General features: G+C 36.2%; 1 protein-coding gene, 1 long non-coding RNA gene and 1 pseudogene across 3 annotated transcripts in view; all 3 read right to left on the bottom strand.

Moving 5' to 3' along the window:
• LOC114265851 (putative ribose-5-phosphate isomerase 4, chloroplastic) overlaps positions 1-18,165 on the bottom strand; it is a 260,134-nt gene that overhangs the window by 215,873 nt on the left and 26,096 nt on the right. The gene's annotated exons all lie outside the window — the stretch shown is intronic.
• Positions 1,140-1,865, bottom strand: LOC114265927 (uncharacterized). Its single transcript, XR_003630509.2, has 3 exons — positions 1,713-1,865; positions 1,518-1,627; positions 1,140-1,417 (listed from the first exon to the last, which is right to left on the bottom strand). It is a non-coding gene; the product is annotated as an uncharacterized LOC114265927 (long non-coding RNA).
• Positions 11,484-12,424, bottom strand: LOC114265947 (beta-amyrin 28-monooxygenase pseudogene; annotated as a pseudogene).

Genomic DNA, 18,165 nt, shown 5'->3' with positions numbered 1-18,165 from the left:
TAGACAAAGCCAAGGTGTTAAAGCTGCATCATAGCTTAAGAAAGGGTCGATACGAGTGCTTTTAGGTTGGTGGCAAGGGTCAAGGTTGCTCAAGAAAGAAATGGTGATTGGGGAGGTTATTCCTTTTGCGATAATGTAGACTGTATGGAATCCGAGAAATGAATGCCTATTCAATGGTGCACAACATGATTGGGAAGCTACATTGGATTTAATCAAGGTTCGAGTCGCTTTGTGGGTCAAGTTCAAGAATAATTTCTAAGAATTCGGCATCAATGACTTCTTTTTTTCGCTTGCAGCTTGTGCTTAACAGGGGCTTTTGGTGGGGGATTTGATTTCTACAACTTCATCGGTGTGTTCAAATGGTTTAGGTAAGTTTGTGTCCTGGACTAGATCTTGGGATTTTTTGTTGCTGTTGCTGGGATAGCTTTGCATCCACCAATGTTTGTTTCAAGATGTGGATGCTGTTGGAGTTTTCTTAAATGGTCTTCATGGTTCATAACAGAGGTGGTGGCCCCTTTTTGTGTTGTTCTATGATTTTCTCTTTGGTTTTGTTTGTCTTGTAAAATTTGGCTTTGATACTGGATGCACTTATCTCTGTTTTGATTGATGTTGGTTTTCAGAGTTTTTCTATGTATATTAAATTTTCATCAGTAAATTCTTTTGCTCCCCCCCACCCCCCCCCCCCCAAAAAAAAAAAAAAAAACTTAAGGAACATATCTCGACTAAATTGTTGCATTAACTCAAAGCAAAATCACATGCAAACACCTAGGAAAACACCCAACCATTAACGAGAAACCAACAAAAGCAATAAATAAATAAATAAATAAACCAACCATAACAACCAAATTATGATTGCCAAGCATCAGCACAATTACGTACACCCACTAATTAATCACAGTTTAACATCAACATTGGAACACCCATACAGCCAATAATTTAACAAACACTTAACTCCCAAATTGAATCTAACTTTTTTTTTTTTTTTTTTTTTTTTTTTTTTTTTTTTTTTTTTTTTTTTTTGGGTAACAGACACTTGTAACACATCAAGTATTGTGATGCTCAAGATAGTGGCTTAGATTACAAGAGAACACAAACTTTGAATATATAAATCAGAGAATACGACTCTATTGGAGCACTCATATACTAAAAATTTTAATTCATATCTCACTTTTATAGCTTTTTGTCATATAATATACTTCAACAAGTAATTTTTTAACACATACAATGTGAACGGTCTAAGAGAAATTCTGAATTTTATGACTTTTTGTCATATAACACTTTAACAAATATTTTTAACACATCCAATATGCTTCAAGTCCAAAAGAGTGGTTTGCTTTGTTGCTTTTACTTGGATGCTTAGCTTGAATTCATAGCCATCCAAATTCTTCTTCCATTTGCCTCTTTTCAAATTGGAGTCCTGCTAGTCAACCCGAAATTGTTATGTTACATAAAAATGAAAAAGAAAATATTTGAGAAAAAACACTGTTAAATCAAAATGGAGAGGCAGATGGAATTACCAGCCTAGTAGAACAATTGGATGTGCAGCTCCATCGATGGGCTTATGAAACAAATCACAAGCAAGACCATCGATCTCGATCATCTTTAAGTGATCGACCCTTGGAATGATCTAGTTCAATTTCAGCAACAAAAATAAAGTATCAAAAATCAATCACAATCAAAGAAATCAAGTACATATATGTAGAGATCCATACCAATATTATGGTAAAATCGCTTATTCATTGATTTCATCAATGGAATTTTCGAGACTCTATCTTCATCTTCATCTTCATCTTCATCTTCATATTCTCCTCTGTTGATGCTGTTGCTCATCTTCTTAGCACCCTCGGTTGCGTTGGGTTGGGTTGGGTTGGGTTGGGTATTCTTGCATTGTATATATATATACACATTCGTCGGTGTTTCTCTGCCTTGCTTTTTTCACAGAAAAGGTATCCCATTTAAGATTTGATAAATACTCATAAATGTCAGTAAAGACTCATTAATATTATGAGATTATCATAATAAAAATATATATATTTAAATAAAATGATCTGAAACTTAGTAAAATTCCTTGGAAAAATGTTTTGAAAAGTGCCTCATGGATTTTTCTTTTTTGTTAAGTTATTTACGAAATCAGTTTTTATTGTCTAATTGGGATAGAGATAGTATGTTTTAAATCATGTTAGAAAGAGGACGTAATATGCATGCTTAACATGCATCAAGTTTGTGATGACGACAAGACACTACAAAAAATTAAGGTTTTAGAGACTAAAATTTAGGAACAAAATTATTTTTTAGGGACCAAATATTTTTGTTGGGAAAAGTGCTGTTATTATATTTTTAGCAACAAAAATTAGACATTGGTAATGAATTATTATCCTTTTGGGACTAAATTTTTTGTCTCAAAAAATAAACTATTTTGAGACCAAATTATTTTGTCCCTAAAAATATATTTATTAGTGACATTTTCAAAATTTTGTCTCTAAAAGCCTTGTTTTCGATTTTTCGAGACGACCTTTTAGCGATTATCCTCATAATGATAGAAATTGATCCCTAATGTCTTTTATAACAAAATTTTCACTTTTACAGATCAAAATATTTTGTCTCTAAAACTCTTATTTGTTGTAGTGAGATTTGGTCATCGAGCAAACAATAATGATTTTTAAAAAAATTCAATTTAAATTATTTACTTTTACATTTTTTATGCCGGTAATGATAATGGATCGAAGTTAGCTGTACAATTTAACAACATTTATAAAAATATCAATTATAAGTGACAACAGTTGTTTGTTAAACGTTATAAAAATAATATGACATTTATTAACATGGAAACATATATAGGTGTTCAATATAATGATTTTTAAATTTTGAGGTACAAAATCACAACTATACATTTGTATAAACACGTCACGTTCACCCAGCCAATTTAAGTTTTTGGCAACTAGTCATACAGACTCATAAATATTAAGATAGTGATAATAATTTTTTTTTAAATGCTTACATTTTTTTCAAGTTGAAATCTAAATTTGACATTTATGTTCATAATATTTTTATTTTATAGTGTTTTTCTCTAAAAAAAAAAAAATAGATGAGCTATTTTTTAAAATATTACTATGGTCCATTTTTTTTTTTTTTAAGACAAATCCAATTAAATAAAAATATTAAGATTATTGAATTTATTTAATTTTTTTATGAATAATATACAAAGAGGACCCTATAAAATGAATGGTTCAGATTATCAAAAAGAATATGTGGTGGGTCCTATGAGGCCAAATATAATACTCAAGTTTATATTTAAGCCAGAGAGAAGTCTAACTCATTTAAAAAATGGTTTTAAATTTACAAAGTGGATTTCTATTGTCTAATTAGTGTAGAGCTAGTATGTCTGAAGCCAAGTTGAGGCAAGGACGGAATAGGCAACCTCAATATGTATGATGTTTTGGATGATGAGATTTGGTCACTTGGCAAAAAATGTGATTTTTTTCTTAAACTTAGCTTAGATTATTTCTTTGTTTGCTTTACATTTTTTATGTTGATAATAATAATGGAGTGAAGTTAACTGTTTCAATTTAAAAATATTTATAAAAAAGCCTAGTATAAGTGTTTGCAGACATTTGCAAAACGTCACATATATAGGACGACATTTATTAACACAATTACATACATATGTCTGGTATAATAATTTCTAAAAATATACAAAAACACTACTATATTTTATTTTTTCTTCTTTTGTATACTTTAAATTTTCCTTTGTATATTTTAACTTGTTCATTTTAACCCATCACAAATAGAAGTAAAACAGGGGTTACTCACTACAACAAATCGTACATTTGGCGACTAAAATTGGCGACCAAACCAATTTTAGTCGCCAAAAACAGGGTGTTCGGCGACCAAAATTCCATTTTTAGTCGGCATTCATTTAGTATTTTTAGCTACCAAAGTTTTTAGTCGCCATATAGTGTTATTGGCGACTAATTTGTTTTTAGTCGCTGTTTTGAACCACTTTACGCTACCAAAGTTCAATTTCGTCGCCGTATGATAACATTTCGTGACAAAACTTTTTGTCGTCAAAAAAATGGGAGAAATTTTTATGCTTTTTGGCGACCAAAACAAATATTTAGTCGCTGAAGTTTCCAAATGTTTTTTTAGAGGGAAACTCATTAATATTGGCACCTACATTTAACAAAGGATTATTTCTCTTCTGTTTAACACACACCACAGAGCAGTCGATACCAAAGCTCTGCGCCGCTGGCCACCGTCGTTCATCACCGGCGCTCGCGACCACGAACATTGCAGTCCGGCCCACCACTAATTACAGGTATTTGTCTCTCCCTCTCTATCGATCTGTGTCTGTCTGTTTGTATCTCTCTCCCTCTCCATCCCCGTGGCTCACGTGGTATTTCTCTCTCCCTCTCTATCGAAATGTTTTTGAAATGTTCTCTCTCCCTCTCTATCGATTTCGTAATCAAAGCTCTGATTAAGTTAGGGCTTTTTCTGATTACAGGTATTTAGGGCTTTTTCTGATTTCGTGAGGTTGGAGAAAGAGGTTGTGAGGAAAAACACTATACAATTCATAGTAAACCAAATCAGTGAAAGTGTTTTTGTAAAACAATTTGCTTTCTGATTAAGTTTTCTACTTCTTTTCTCCCCCCCTTCTGTATCATCCCCGCTTCTCTGTATCCCTTTCTGCAAATCATCTGTTTCTCAAAGTATTCTAGTTTTTGGGTTTGTTTTTGTGTTTCAGAAAATAAAAAAAACAAACTTCAGTGGTATTTCTCGAAAGCCAGGTGTTTTCACACTAGACATCAATTTTATTTTTATTTTTTTGTTTTTTTTTTTTGTTTTTGTTTTCTTTGTTTCATCAAATCACCTGCGAGGGTAGCTTTTTTGTATCCCCCTCCAGGTTGGTTCTTTTACATCTTGGACTAAAGAGGCTTATCTATTTTCAATCCTCTTTATTAGGTTTTTTCGGTATGGGTATACACTGATTACAATCCATCACTCTTGAATTCCAATGCTACTTGTGGATGGCTATACACAGAGCATGTATGGCGTTTCTATAATTTGACAACTATTGAAGTTTTATTGCTGATTTTCTTGTCCTACATTGGTTTGAACAAACTCATCTAATTTGGAGTATAGATTAGTCGCTCAAATTGTTTATAAATATAATTTTTGCTTCCATACACAAATCAATTCAATATTCTGCGAGGCAAGTCAATTTCTTAACCTGGGATTTTTCATCTTTCTGTATTTTTATTTATTCATTTATTTTTTGAGCAGATGGGCAATGTTTGGTTTTGCTGTTGGGATGCTAACAGAGTATGCAACAGGCTCAGACTTCGTTGATCAAGTAAACATTCTTCTCTCCATTTTCGGGATTGTAGACTTGGAGTAACTTATCTGTTTGATTTCCAATGCTACAAATACGTACTCTCTGTTACATGTAATTTCTGTAGTTAAATCCAATGTTTCATCTGCCGCTTTTTTTGAGTAAATTTTCAATTTTCATTTGTTTGAATCACTTAATTATCTGTATTCTCACTATTTACATGAATTTCAAAAAACACAAATTTGTTGTGTATAATTTGATTTTGAGTTGTGTATACTTTGTATGAGATTCTAGCTCACCAAATTTGCATCCTAACCTTTTGGTTGTTGGTACATAATCAAAGATTCAAAAGTGCAATCCACAATCCAATACCTTGTCACCATGAAGAGTTGTTTCTGCTCTACTTTTAACAGAAACTAGTGGTCCAAATTTTGAGTTATGTTTTCTTTTTTGTTCTCTCTCTATTTATTATTACACACCCCTAATTCTTCTTTCAACAAAAAGAAAGCATTTTTATATTCAAGTTTCCTAAGAGTCAAACTCACCAGACACTCCAAAAAGACTAGTAAGTCTATCTACCTTCTGGTAATTCTGAAAATATTATCACTGGGTCCATGACACTAGTTAAAAATTAGATCATTTATTTCTTAACTATTGAAAACAGTGCTAGAACAATTGATGTTACTAGACTGACTCAATAATACCTTCCAATTGATAAATGTGCCTGCTTGGATTTATAGTGTTGATTTGCAATGTCATGTGATAAAAAATAAAAACAATAAATTAAAGAAAAGTTGCAGTTTTAAATTTATCTATATTTATTTTATGTTTGATTTTTCTATAGTTAATTATGCTGACGGATAAGCATAAATTTCAAAACACCAATTGTCATTTCGATGCCAAAACATTGACATTTCAAGTTACAATGATATAAACTTTTTTTTTTAAAAAAAAAATGTATTTAGGTTAAGAAACAAGTTGTTCTTTGAATTGTATAGTGTTTTTGAAATGTATCTACTTTTAATGTCTGTCTATTTAAAGCTCATTTATATGTGTATACTTTTTCAGTTCTCTATTTAAAGTAAAGGAAGATGATGAAGTAGACAATTTAGACATAAAGTTCAAAGTGAGGCGGAAAACAAGTGGCAACGTATTATCAGGCTCTGAAGCATGTCCAGCAGTTATTGGCACCCCGTTGACGTTATCTGATGAGACACAGCCACCAGATGATACACAAACAGTGGTGGAGGAGACGCAGCCAGGTGGCGTGGGTAAGAGCATTTCACTTACTTCGTTACAAATTCTTTTTTCCTTTTTCCTGGGCTGCATAAGTCAGGTCTTTAAGGCAATGAGAACCCCATAAACAGGAAGAAAAACAAAGAAAATGTGAATGCCTTGTTAACCTGATTGGTAAGGAATGCCTTTGTTAATTTGTAGGTTAATCTATCTGTTAATCTTGTTAGTCAATGTGAATGCCTTAGTTGGTTCAATATAATTTGTATTTTTTGTTTTTTCGCTGCCAAGTAGGATGTTAACAGAATAATAAGTGCGAGTGTATGAAGACCTAGTAGTCAATAACTGTTAGTGTAATCGCAATTATAGCTACCAGAAAAATGAAGTCATGGAATCTAATTTGCCACATGAGGTTGATCACTTTTCCAAAAACAGGGGTCAGGATGATGCTACACATACGGAGACAGATGAAAATGCAGATGAAGGTAGTGGAATGTGGTAAATTTGCAGAGGAGGATGACGAGGATGATGTGGCAAAAAGTGTTGAAGGGTCAATCAATGGAAATCACACAGTGGAAGGGTTGTCAGATGATGTAGATGGAGGTAATGATTGTATGCCTGGTTCAGTGGTTAAAGAAACTGAGTGTGCTCTAGGGAAACCAAACGTTGGGGGCTGCACTAATGAAATAGGGGTGGTGCATGTGGTCTGTTCAAGAATAGTAGAGAATGGGGGGCTCAAGAGGTCGATGATCAGATTTGCACTATTGGCTATATGAATAGTTCGAATGGATTAGAGTGTGGCAGGCCCAACATCAATTTACAAGTTGTGTTAAATGGAGCCCAATTTGAGCCTATGACTAATAGGCCAAGGAGGGTGGTTAATTCAAATTTGAGTGACTGTATAGCCCAGTCCAAGGCTTTGTCTACAGTGGAGAACTCAGCCTTCAAGGATAAACAACAGAGGGATGGCCCATTGCAGAGTGCTACTGCTAGAACAATGAGAAAGGACGATCTAAAGATGAAAGGCACTGAACAGAGGAAAGGAAGAAGGAGGAAGGGTGCACATTCAAACCAGAATGGGCTGTTATTTAATAATTGTCTAAAAAATAGGGCAATCCTTAGAGCGGCAGCAGCAGCCATATCCATATCTTGCTGATGATGCACTTGGGGAGCTCAAGGTTGCTTATGAAGCTCTGAAGGAACACAATATCAGTTCTGAAGCAGCAAATATCGAAGTCATTATTTTATATGAGTTTATAAAGCAACATGTGTGTGATATTGAAGCAAAGAAGGGTGAGCTTCTAGGTCTGTATGAAGCAGTAAGGCAACACAGTACTATTCTTGGAGCAGAGAACAGTGAGCTTGTTAAAAAGCTTGGTGACTATCAGCCACGTATTAGTGTATTGGAGAGACAGTTGGATGAAATGCACTCAAGTTCAAATGAGATGGCTTCCTCTATCTCTAATCAAGTGGAAGTTCTGCATAAAGAAGTAGCTGAGAGGGCATCAATACTTGAGCAAGAATGGAATTCTACTGTTGCTCAGGTTGTTCAGACAGTCGAGAAGCTTGATGCATTGATCAGGAGCTTGTTTTCCTCCACACCCTCAATTGGCAATCATGATTGCCTAGATATAGGTAGCCGTGTGGCTACTTCTGTTGATGCTGCAACCAAAGTGATTGACAATCTGCAGGAAAAATTAGAAGCTTCTGGCAAAGATCACACAGCAATGTGCAGTTCATACAAGGACATGATTGAAAAGTTCAATGGTTTGCATAGAAAGAATGAATTGGATATTGGTGTATTACATGGGGTCCATGGTAACCTTGAGAGGCTTGTAAATGATTCATGTGAGCATGTAGAACAAAGCCAGATCATTAACCAAAATGAGAACCTTATAGATCCTCTACATCTTGATAACTATGATACCCTCATGGAGCAACTGGCAGTGCTTCTGGGTGAGAGGCTGCAATTCAAATCTATGAACGATAAACTGAACTTGGAGTTGATTGATATGGCAAAAGAAATGGAGAAACTGAAGAAAACAGGCCTTGATTCAGATACCATTCTAAAGCTGGTTGAAGATGTTGAAGGTGCCGTTAAGCTGAATGGAACTGGCATTGACTCAGATAATCTTGAATCACGCTTGCAGCGTCTTATATCTTTTCTCTCTGATAGTTTGGAGATTCTAACTCGTGATTATGATGAGGTGTCGGAGAAGGCAGTCCAATTTGAACTTCAGAATGATAAGTTGCAGAAGGAGGTATCTGCTTTGCAAGAGAAATTGGTTGAAAAAGAGCATCCCTCTGATAGTTTGGAGATTCTAACTCGTGATTTTGATAAGGTCTCAGAGAAGGTAGTCCAATTTGAACTTGAGAATGATAAACTGCAGGAGGAGGTATCTGCTTTGCAAGAGAAATTGGTTGAGAAAGTCAGAAATCAGGAGCATATTGAAGGTGAGATAAGAAGATTGGAGGATTTGGTGCATGATTTGCTCAAGGATTCTGTTACAGAGGACGTGGTTTCTGCTGGCAGTAGTACCGAGTGTTTGGAACAACTACTGAAGAAGCTGTCAGAGAAGTACGCAGCCCTTGCTTTAGAGAAACCTATTCTTGTTGACTCAGCTGATGAGAAAAATACAAAAATAACGCGAACAGTATTAAGGCACACTGTTTAAACATATGTTTTTAAACATAAAGTTCATTGATTTAGTTGAGTTCTAAACTTAAAAGAAACCAAGGGTTGTACACTTGTAATTAACGATATTAGTTTCATAGTCAGTTATTGTCTTCGCTGTAATTAAGATGCTTATATGTGTTTATGTATTTTTTTTTTTTTTAAATTGAAGCAACAAGAAATACTCGAACATCTTTCCTTAAATCTGTTTGTAATTTGTGGCGTGCTTCCCCTTTTGTAGCAGGGCGAAAAAGATCAACTCGTGTACGAGGACGTACATTGGGCAAAGGAGTGCAAAAAAGAATAGCCAGGAAAAAAGGAGAGAAATTACATGTGTATGTCAATCGGGTGTTGAACGCAATCACAGGAGGGAATGCAACCCCAGCGACGAATGAGTTGGGATTGCAAATTAGACGGTTGTGCCCTCTTCAGAGCGTGAAGTCATGGACGAAAATCAATGAAAGTACCAAAGATGCGGTCATCCAAGCGGTGCTAGTACGAGATTTATCTTCCCATTTTTGTTGTGTAGATGGCTTTTGGCATTGACATGTGGATCTTCTATTTTTTTTGTCCGGAAGATAATTCACATTTTTGCAAAGTTGGAAAGTTTTTTGTCGTCCCTGGCTTTTTGTGTGGAAATTAGATGAATCATACATATATTTTTTGGCGGGGTACATAGTATTTTTGGAACTTGTGTTAATTGCTCTGGTGGTATGTATAGATTACCTTTTGTCGTGGTACATATTACCATGGTAATTTGTACCATGTCAAATGGTCATTACAATGCATAGTATAGTAACAATGTTTTGTGTATAGAGGACATTATGACGTTATTATTTGTAATTGGAATATGTTAGTTGGTTTGTATATATAAGTTAACATTGTAAGGTATTATTTTTGGTTTGATGGTTGTAAGTGAAACATGCATTACGGAATAGGTGATAATATATATATATTGATTTGTTTGTATTATAGGTTGTGGTGGATATGTTTGTATTATAGGTTGTGGTGGATATGTTTGTATTATAGGTTGTGGTGAATATATACAGGTTTTGAAAAAAAATTATTAAAATGAAAAAAAATAAAAATGACATTTTTGGTGACAAAAAAATTGGTAGCCCAAAAAAATAAATATATCTTTTGCCGACTAAATATTTAGTAGCTAAAATGAATAGAAAATAGTTTTGGTGACTAATTGTTTTGTAGCTAAAAACTGAAAACAGTTTTGGCTACTAAAGCCTGTAGTAGCTAAACTAGAAGAAGCTTTCCCCGACAAAATCTTTAGTAGCTAAAAATGACCCTTTCGGCGACTAATATCTTAGTCGCTAATAGGACTCATCAGCGACTAAAGCAGCGTTAGTTGGTAATAGCTTCTTCTTTTGCCTACTAAAAATTAGTCGGCATTTATGTTGGATTTTTAGCGACTAAATCCTTGTTTGTCGCTAATTACTGCCCGTTTTGGCTACTAACAGATTAGTCACCAATTCTGGTGGATTTTTAGCGACTAAAATTTGTTTTAGTCGCCAATACGTTCGCCGACAATGCATCTGCGACAAATCCAGCGACCAAAGTTTTTGGTCGGCAAATATTTTCGGCGACTAAAATCTGGGCTTTTGGCGACTAAAACATTAGTCGCCAAAAGTGTATTTTTTTGTAGTGACTTTTAAATACACCTCTAATTTCTTCACACTCACCTTCTATAATATACAAGTGTGTTCTTTCATAAGGTTCAACATCCAATATGTATATAGTGGGTGTAAAGAAAAAATAATAATTAATGTATTTAAAGGCTTTAGCAAAAAAGTTTGTGATTTAATTTAAAATTCTAACAAATTTAAAGGAAAATGTTATTTGTGAGCTTTGTCTCAAACACACACATTTGGCTTCTTGTGGAAAGTATTGTTGACGCAAAACGACTAGTAGAGGTGCTTTTTGAATTATCGCAACAAAACTTTTATAATAAAATTTTCACTTTTAAAAATTTAAAAGAAATTAAATCCTATAGTATCAGGTGGATCAATGAAGTCCAAATTGAATGGCATAGAAAGTTTATGACATACATGAATAAATACTAGAAAAGGTTTTTACACATAGTCTATGCGTAAAATTTATACAAAATGAAATAATAGGAACATTTTTGAAATTTTGAGTCACAATAATGTATGTTTGGACTCCAAACAAAAAAATTACAAAAGATCACAATTATTTTTTGTGAAAATTTTATTTGTTAAGCATTATTCAAAACAACTAATGGGGGTGGAGGCGAATTGGAACTCCTTTTTCTGGCATTGGCACCATATCACCTAAAACCTTCTCCTTTGGAAAAAGTACCTTCCATTTATACTTCTTCACCACATTGTGGATGAAAGTTAGCATTACTAAACGAGCATACTCTTTTCCAGGGCAAAGTCTAGGCCCACCTCCAAACGGCACGTACGTGTATGGAGCCGGTGCTTCTCCGCCTTCGTACCTTGACAAATCAAATTTTTTTGGATCTCGAAAGTACTTAGAGTTCTTGTTTGTTGTGTTAACTGTCCAATATACCTACAAACAACACTCGCAAATTAGTTGTGATAACTAAAGGAAAATTATTTACCAGTTCAAAATTATATATTATCTTTTGTTCTAACCACTTATGATCAATCGATCATGGTAACAAAGTTGTTAGGAGTTTTCTTAAAATGGAAAAGGCAAATGAAAAAAAAAAAACAAAAAGACAGACTACAAAAATAGTTATCCTTCGCATATATATAAATATATAATTTTAGAGAAAGTTAATTAAAAACCATAGGCTAAAGAGTAACGGTTGAAAAGTTGGGGACACTTGGCCATCCTAGGCCAATACACCTGCCCAACAACCAACAAGAAAAAAATGAGACCTAAGATTCCACTCATTCGAAACCTATCTTCTCAACAAGATTGAAAGATAGGATTTCAAATGTCATTTTATTTTATAAGTAGTTAGAGCAAAAGATGTTGTGACAGTTCCAAATCATTGAATAATGAGCTAGTCTGAAAAGAAATACACAAGATTCATTTGATAGATGTTTACACACCTTCCAGCCCTTTGGAATTGTGTAACTAGCATATGTGAAGTCAGTTAAGACTTCTCTGAAGGTTCCTTGTTGAGAAGGAACAAGTCTCATCACTTCACACATTACATTCCATGAGTACTTCATTTTCGACATGTCATTCCAGTCTAACAATTCTCCTGTCTTTTTATCTTTTGAGATGGTTAACAAGTCATTATGCCAGTAATAACTCTGATCTCTCTAACCGGGAGGGCAGGGTTGCCTTGCACCCGAGGTTGCTGTGGGGGCCGATCATGGCCTTGGTGAGGTTGTGCGGGTTATCGAGGAGGGGTGCGCCGGTGATTATTTCTGGTAGGTTCGGTCCTTGGCCGTTGCTGAAGGCGGATTGCCGTGAACCAACTGAGACGCCCCTGGCATATCAAGTCCTTAACCTGGTCTTTAAGGTTAACACACTCCTCGGTATTGTAATTGTAGTCCTGATGGAAATGGCAGTATTTGGACTGGTCTCGACGGTTGGAAAGAGACCGCGACAGTTGGGGCCATTTTAAGGGATAATCTCATTGGATCTGGTTCAAGACTTGTTCCATGGGGGAATTAAGGGGTGTGTACCGCTCGAACCGGCCGGGCGGTCGGATAGGGGCCGACCGATCGGCTCGAGCAGGTCGATTGGTATACTGAGGTGTTTGTTGTGTGTACTAGGTGCTTCTGGTTTCAGGGTCCTTTCTCTTCTCTCTAGGGGAAGGGTTTTTGGTCGTGGAGTCTTGCCGAGCGGCTAGGGAATCTTCGGCGTTCATGTATTTTTGAGCTTTGGAGATAAGAGTTGCCATGGAGGTTGGAGGGTTTTTGGAGAGGGAGAAAAAGAAATCGGATGATCGTAGACCGGCCATGAAAGCCGTAAGAATGACCTTATCATTGTTTTCCGCCACCTGCAAGGCTTCGGTGTTGAAGCGGGTAACAAAGCTGCGCAGGGACTCCCCCTCTGTCTCACGGATGTTGAGGAGTTGGGTTGACGGACACCGCTGGCGTTGGGCACTAATGAAGTGGCTGAGAAAGGAGTCACTTAGGTGCTGAAAAATAGAGACAGAGTCTGTCGGCAGTTGACTAAACCAGAGTCGAGCCGACCCCTTAAGTGTTACGGGGAAAGCCCGACACATGATCTCATCAGGGAATGCATGGAGGACCATGAGGGTCCTGTAAGTCTCCAAGTGATCGACTGGGTCCATTGTACCGTTGAAAGAGTCGATCGAGGGCATTTTGAACTTAGAAGGTAAGGGTTTGTCCCTAATGGAGGCAACAAATGGTGAGTTGGATGTGGCGGAGGGTTTATTCTGTATGTTCTGCATGACTCCTTGAAGCTGGAGTTTCATGGCTCAAAGTTTGACATCCCAAAGGGGAACGTTGTCACCGCCGGAATGCAATGGAGGCTGGACACTACTAGCCTCTCCCTCGGGGGCAGGCACTTGGAACGATGGGTATGGGGCCCGAGGTGGCGAGTTCATTTCTAGAGAAGGGGGTCGCAAGCTGTCACGACCCAAACCTGTCCCTATGAGTTTAGCACCGTAACCGGCCAGTAATCTGAGATTACCGAAGGCCTGCTTAACAGTAAAATAGTAATACAGAGTACAGGAGCTGGCGGAAGCCAGAACAGTAATTAAAAGATGTCCAATGAGCTGTGACAGTCTATATGCAAAAAGACTTTTTTTTTTAAACATATTCACATTCGGAACAAAACAGTACTATACATACATATACAAGCATTCGGGTTAGGGACCAAGTCCCTACCATAACAGTATAGTATGAATATCATTCAGTCTATACAGTCGATACAAAACAGAGACAGAAAATGGGGAATCTAAAACACACCGAAGCCGCCTTAGCTTGGCAGCACTTGGAACCTCAAGGTGAGGCACGATGGTTGGCTTGACAAAACAAGAGCTAATCCGACGCTCCTAACTCCGGTCCGGTGCCTGAACACCTACATATATATATATATATATAAACAGTAAGCTAAAGCCCAGTGAATAACATATGTGTAAAGAGGTTAAGAATGAATGTCCTTTTAGTATTGAAAACAGTCATTTATTAGTATATCAATCATTCAGTTTGTGGCTCATAATTCATGCCATAACAGTCATTCAAAAACTATAATAGTCATATGTGGTACATCCAATAGCAAAATAGTACAGTAGGTCTTAACAGACTGAGCAGTCAATGATGGCCATCATATCAGTAAACAGTAGTGGTTCTAAACATGGAAACCGACAGAGATCTCTGTAACAGTAGCAGTAACAGTTCAGTAACAGTAAATTGTTATGGATGCCACGAATATAGTTCACAAATAGAACAAACATTCATTCAGTAAACAGTGTCATTTCATAAAGCAGTACAGTCATTTGTTCAGAAAATATTCTCAATTGAACATATCATTACAACATTGTTACTCACAGAGCACTGGGCTATAAGCAGCTAGAGCATCCTCGGATGCCAACCCTACATAGTTACAGAATGAACACACACTAAGCTACACAATTGAAAAATAATAACTTAATCCTTAAATTGCCTTGGTGTGTTTCTACATCAATATCCTCATTAAGATGCCTTAAACTAGGCCTAGGAGTGCCTAGGATGAAATGAGGATGCAAAGATGCACTTTAAAACACTTTTTAGAATTTTTTAGAAAACAGGGGTCTCGCTCGAACGTGGCTTTCTACGCTCGAACGGACATGCAGACAAAGGATCTCCGCTCGAGCGTGACTTCCGTCGCTCGAGCGAACTGTAAGCTACAGTAAAAGTACTGGATGCACAAAAATCACGCTCAACAGGCGCTCGATCCACGCTCGAGCGTGAGACACAAGTCCTCGCTCGAGCGTGAACTCTCTCGCTCGAGCAGACTGTAAACACATGCAAAGTATTAGGCACACGCATTTCACGCTCGAACACCACTTTCTTCGCTCGAGCGGACTGCATGAACACAAGGCGTACGCTCGAGCGCTCGCTCGAGCGTGAGTCCAAAATCTGGTATTTCCAGACTCGAACCTCAAGCTCAAAACTCAACTTTAACGCATCAAAACTCAACCTCTTGGGCCCATTTTCTGGAAAAACACTTTAAACCCATAATATAACATGTTTTGAAGATCAATTTGTAAAATCAAAGCCCAAGGGTGAGTCAATTAAAACACAATTTCATCAAAACTTCAAGAACATGATGAACATGCGATATGCATGAATTTAATCAACTTCAAAGCTCCCAATGCATGATCAAATGAGTTAATTCACTCCCAAACATGATGAATTCATGGACTATAACCTAAATATGGACATGCATGCAATAATTTCCGTGAAAACAACTCTAAACTTCAAGATATGCACATGCATGCATGATATAAGCTTCAATTCAACAATCTTCAACCAATTTATGACCTTAGGCTCCTATCTACCATGAATCATGTAAGAACTAACTTGAATTCACAAACAAGAAGGTAAATGTCCTACCTTAGGTCTCCAATTTCAAGTCTAGAAGTTCAATTTGCCAATTCTTTCTTCAATTCTTCAAGACTCCAAGCAAAAACAAGATGAAAACAATTCTCTCCGAAGTCCCTCTCTCTCTAGTCAGTTGTGTATAAGGAAATGGCTAAGGAAATGTGATAAAGCTAACATAAGGAAATCAAACAAATGGCTCATGGAATAGTCCACTAAGTGGCATTCTTGTAAATAAGTCCAACTTTGATAATTAGCTTATTTAATCGAAATTAATCATACCAAATCAATTTTCAATTAAATACACCATAAAATCACATAAATTCCAATTAGCATAAAACATTAATCAATTTCAGATTCGGCCGCCGATAAGGCCTTCAATTTGCAATTTAAACATAATATATGAACAGATAATTTAACAATTAAACAGATAGACATGCACTTAAACTATCACACTCAATCAATTAACTCAGAATTTCAATCGATTCAATTACTTATCATGATCAGTCTCAGTTTAGCAGTAATCAGTGGTGTTATCAGTAAACAGTAGTGAGGGTTGTCACACAAGCCCTCCAAGTTGGATGGTTGAGATTGTTGGATGGGGTGGCTCGGGGCTCGTTCTCGGTTGGGTGGTATATCTTGAGATGGTAGTGGAGGTATGGGGAGGTCTCTTTGAAGCAAAACATTGATCAGGGCTTGGTTTTGCTCGACTAAGCGGTTAATGCTGTTGGTGAGTTCTATGAAATACGACGGTGGGTTGTTTGGGTTATGAGGGTCGGCAACGTTGTGTTGAGAAGCCGTGAATCTAGTTGTGACCATCCACCCGGGTGGGTGGTAGGTAGGGATTATCTAGAATGGATCTCCGGCGACAATAAGCACAGTTGCCACTGGGAGCAAAAAGGTTCCCACAGACAGCGCTAACTGATGATACTCTGTGCTCCAGATGGAACGAGTCGGATTGATCCACGCTTCTCAAACCGTTACCTGAGCGTCGAGCTCGCAGAGAGACCTGCACAAGAGTTCAACGGGGAATGTGGAGTCCCCTAGCGAACCCTCCCATGATCAAGTTAGAGAAGGGAGAGGATGATGAAATGTAGAGATAGAATGGTGATTGAGAAATTAACCTTCTCCTTGTCGTCGAAGCTTGCTTATATCCTTTGTTCATCATTTCCTTATCCACTCCAAGCTGTCATTTTGGTTGAAAGTTTATGTTCTAGCTTGCGTTGTTCGTGGTGTGGCTGTCCTGTTCCGACATGAAGGGCTTATCGTAATAAATGTTGCAGGACTCATTAATGGCTGTTGTGTGGTGCAATAACTCTGCAGGATCTTTGCCTGCTGATGTGGATGGTTTTTCTCCTGACACGTGTTTAGGTGTCGTTGGTCCTTGATGCAACGTTGGGCTTCAGCAACGTTAGGCTTTAGTGTTTAAATTGTGTATTAGGCTCTAAGTGGTGGGCCAAAAGCTCCTATGGGCCCGCCTATGTCATTTATTTTGGTCCCTCTTCCATTCTTCTTCTTCTTATTATTTCTCGATTTTTTTTTTCTTATTTTTTTTTGTTGTTTCAGTTCTCTTTTCAACTCAATCTCCATATTCAATTTCTTCTTTCTCTTCTCCATTTTTATTTCAAAACCTTTTTCTACTTCCAATTTTTTCCTTCTTATTTCTCTTTTTCAATTTTTTTTTTTTTTTTTTTGGTACTTACAGTCAATAGGAGTCGCACTCATCATCAAAGAGATCATATTATCATTGACCATCATTTTTATTTTACATGTAATACTTAGTTACAAGAATTACATAACTGATTTAAGAAGAATTTGATGGAGTTGTATGTTCCTAGATTTGTTTTAGATTTCTAAGAATGGGCATATATAAATTGTTCTAGGTCTTTCAAAATTAAAAATATTTGTAAGCTTGCAAATAAATTTTATCCAAATGACTTCATAAAGTAAGAAAATTTACATTTGAAATTTAAGTTACAAAGTGGGTGTTTGGGAAGTGGAATTTTATGTAGGTTTTTTTAGTTGTAGGATTTTATTAGAGAAAAAATTTTTGGTGTTTTGGGAAGATAGTTGAGTTTTTTTGTGATTGGATGTGATGTTTGTGAGAGAAAAAGTAAAATGATTATGGAGTTGGATGTGATATTTTGTTTGGATGTGTTTTTTTTTTTTTTTTTTACAAAAAATTTGTCTTTTTATACAAAATATCAAAAAAACCCAAGTCCCAAACTTCCCAAACACCAACTATGAGATCGATATCCTTACACATCTTGAGTTTAAAAATTTGTTAACAATTTTTTAGTTGTGTTGTGCCAAATGTTTTGTGAAAATAAGAAAATTGATAATTTGTCTTCTTATTGATTGATAAATTGGTCTTGTTTTAACTTCACTTATTTCTATGATTACAAGAAAATGAACATTTT

This window comes from Camellia sinensis, chromosome 9, assembly GCF_055761805.1.
Source record: "Camellia sinensis isolate YWXY chromosome 9, ASM5576180v1, whole genome shotgun sequence".
Lineage (NCBI taxonomy): Eukaryota > Viridiplantae > Streptophyta > Magnoliopsida > Ericales > Theaceae > Camellia > Camellia sinensis.
Note: the sequence above shows the minus strand (reverse complement) of the source record. Positions and strands in the feature narration are given on the sequence as shown.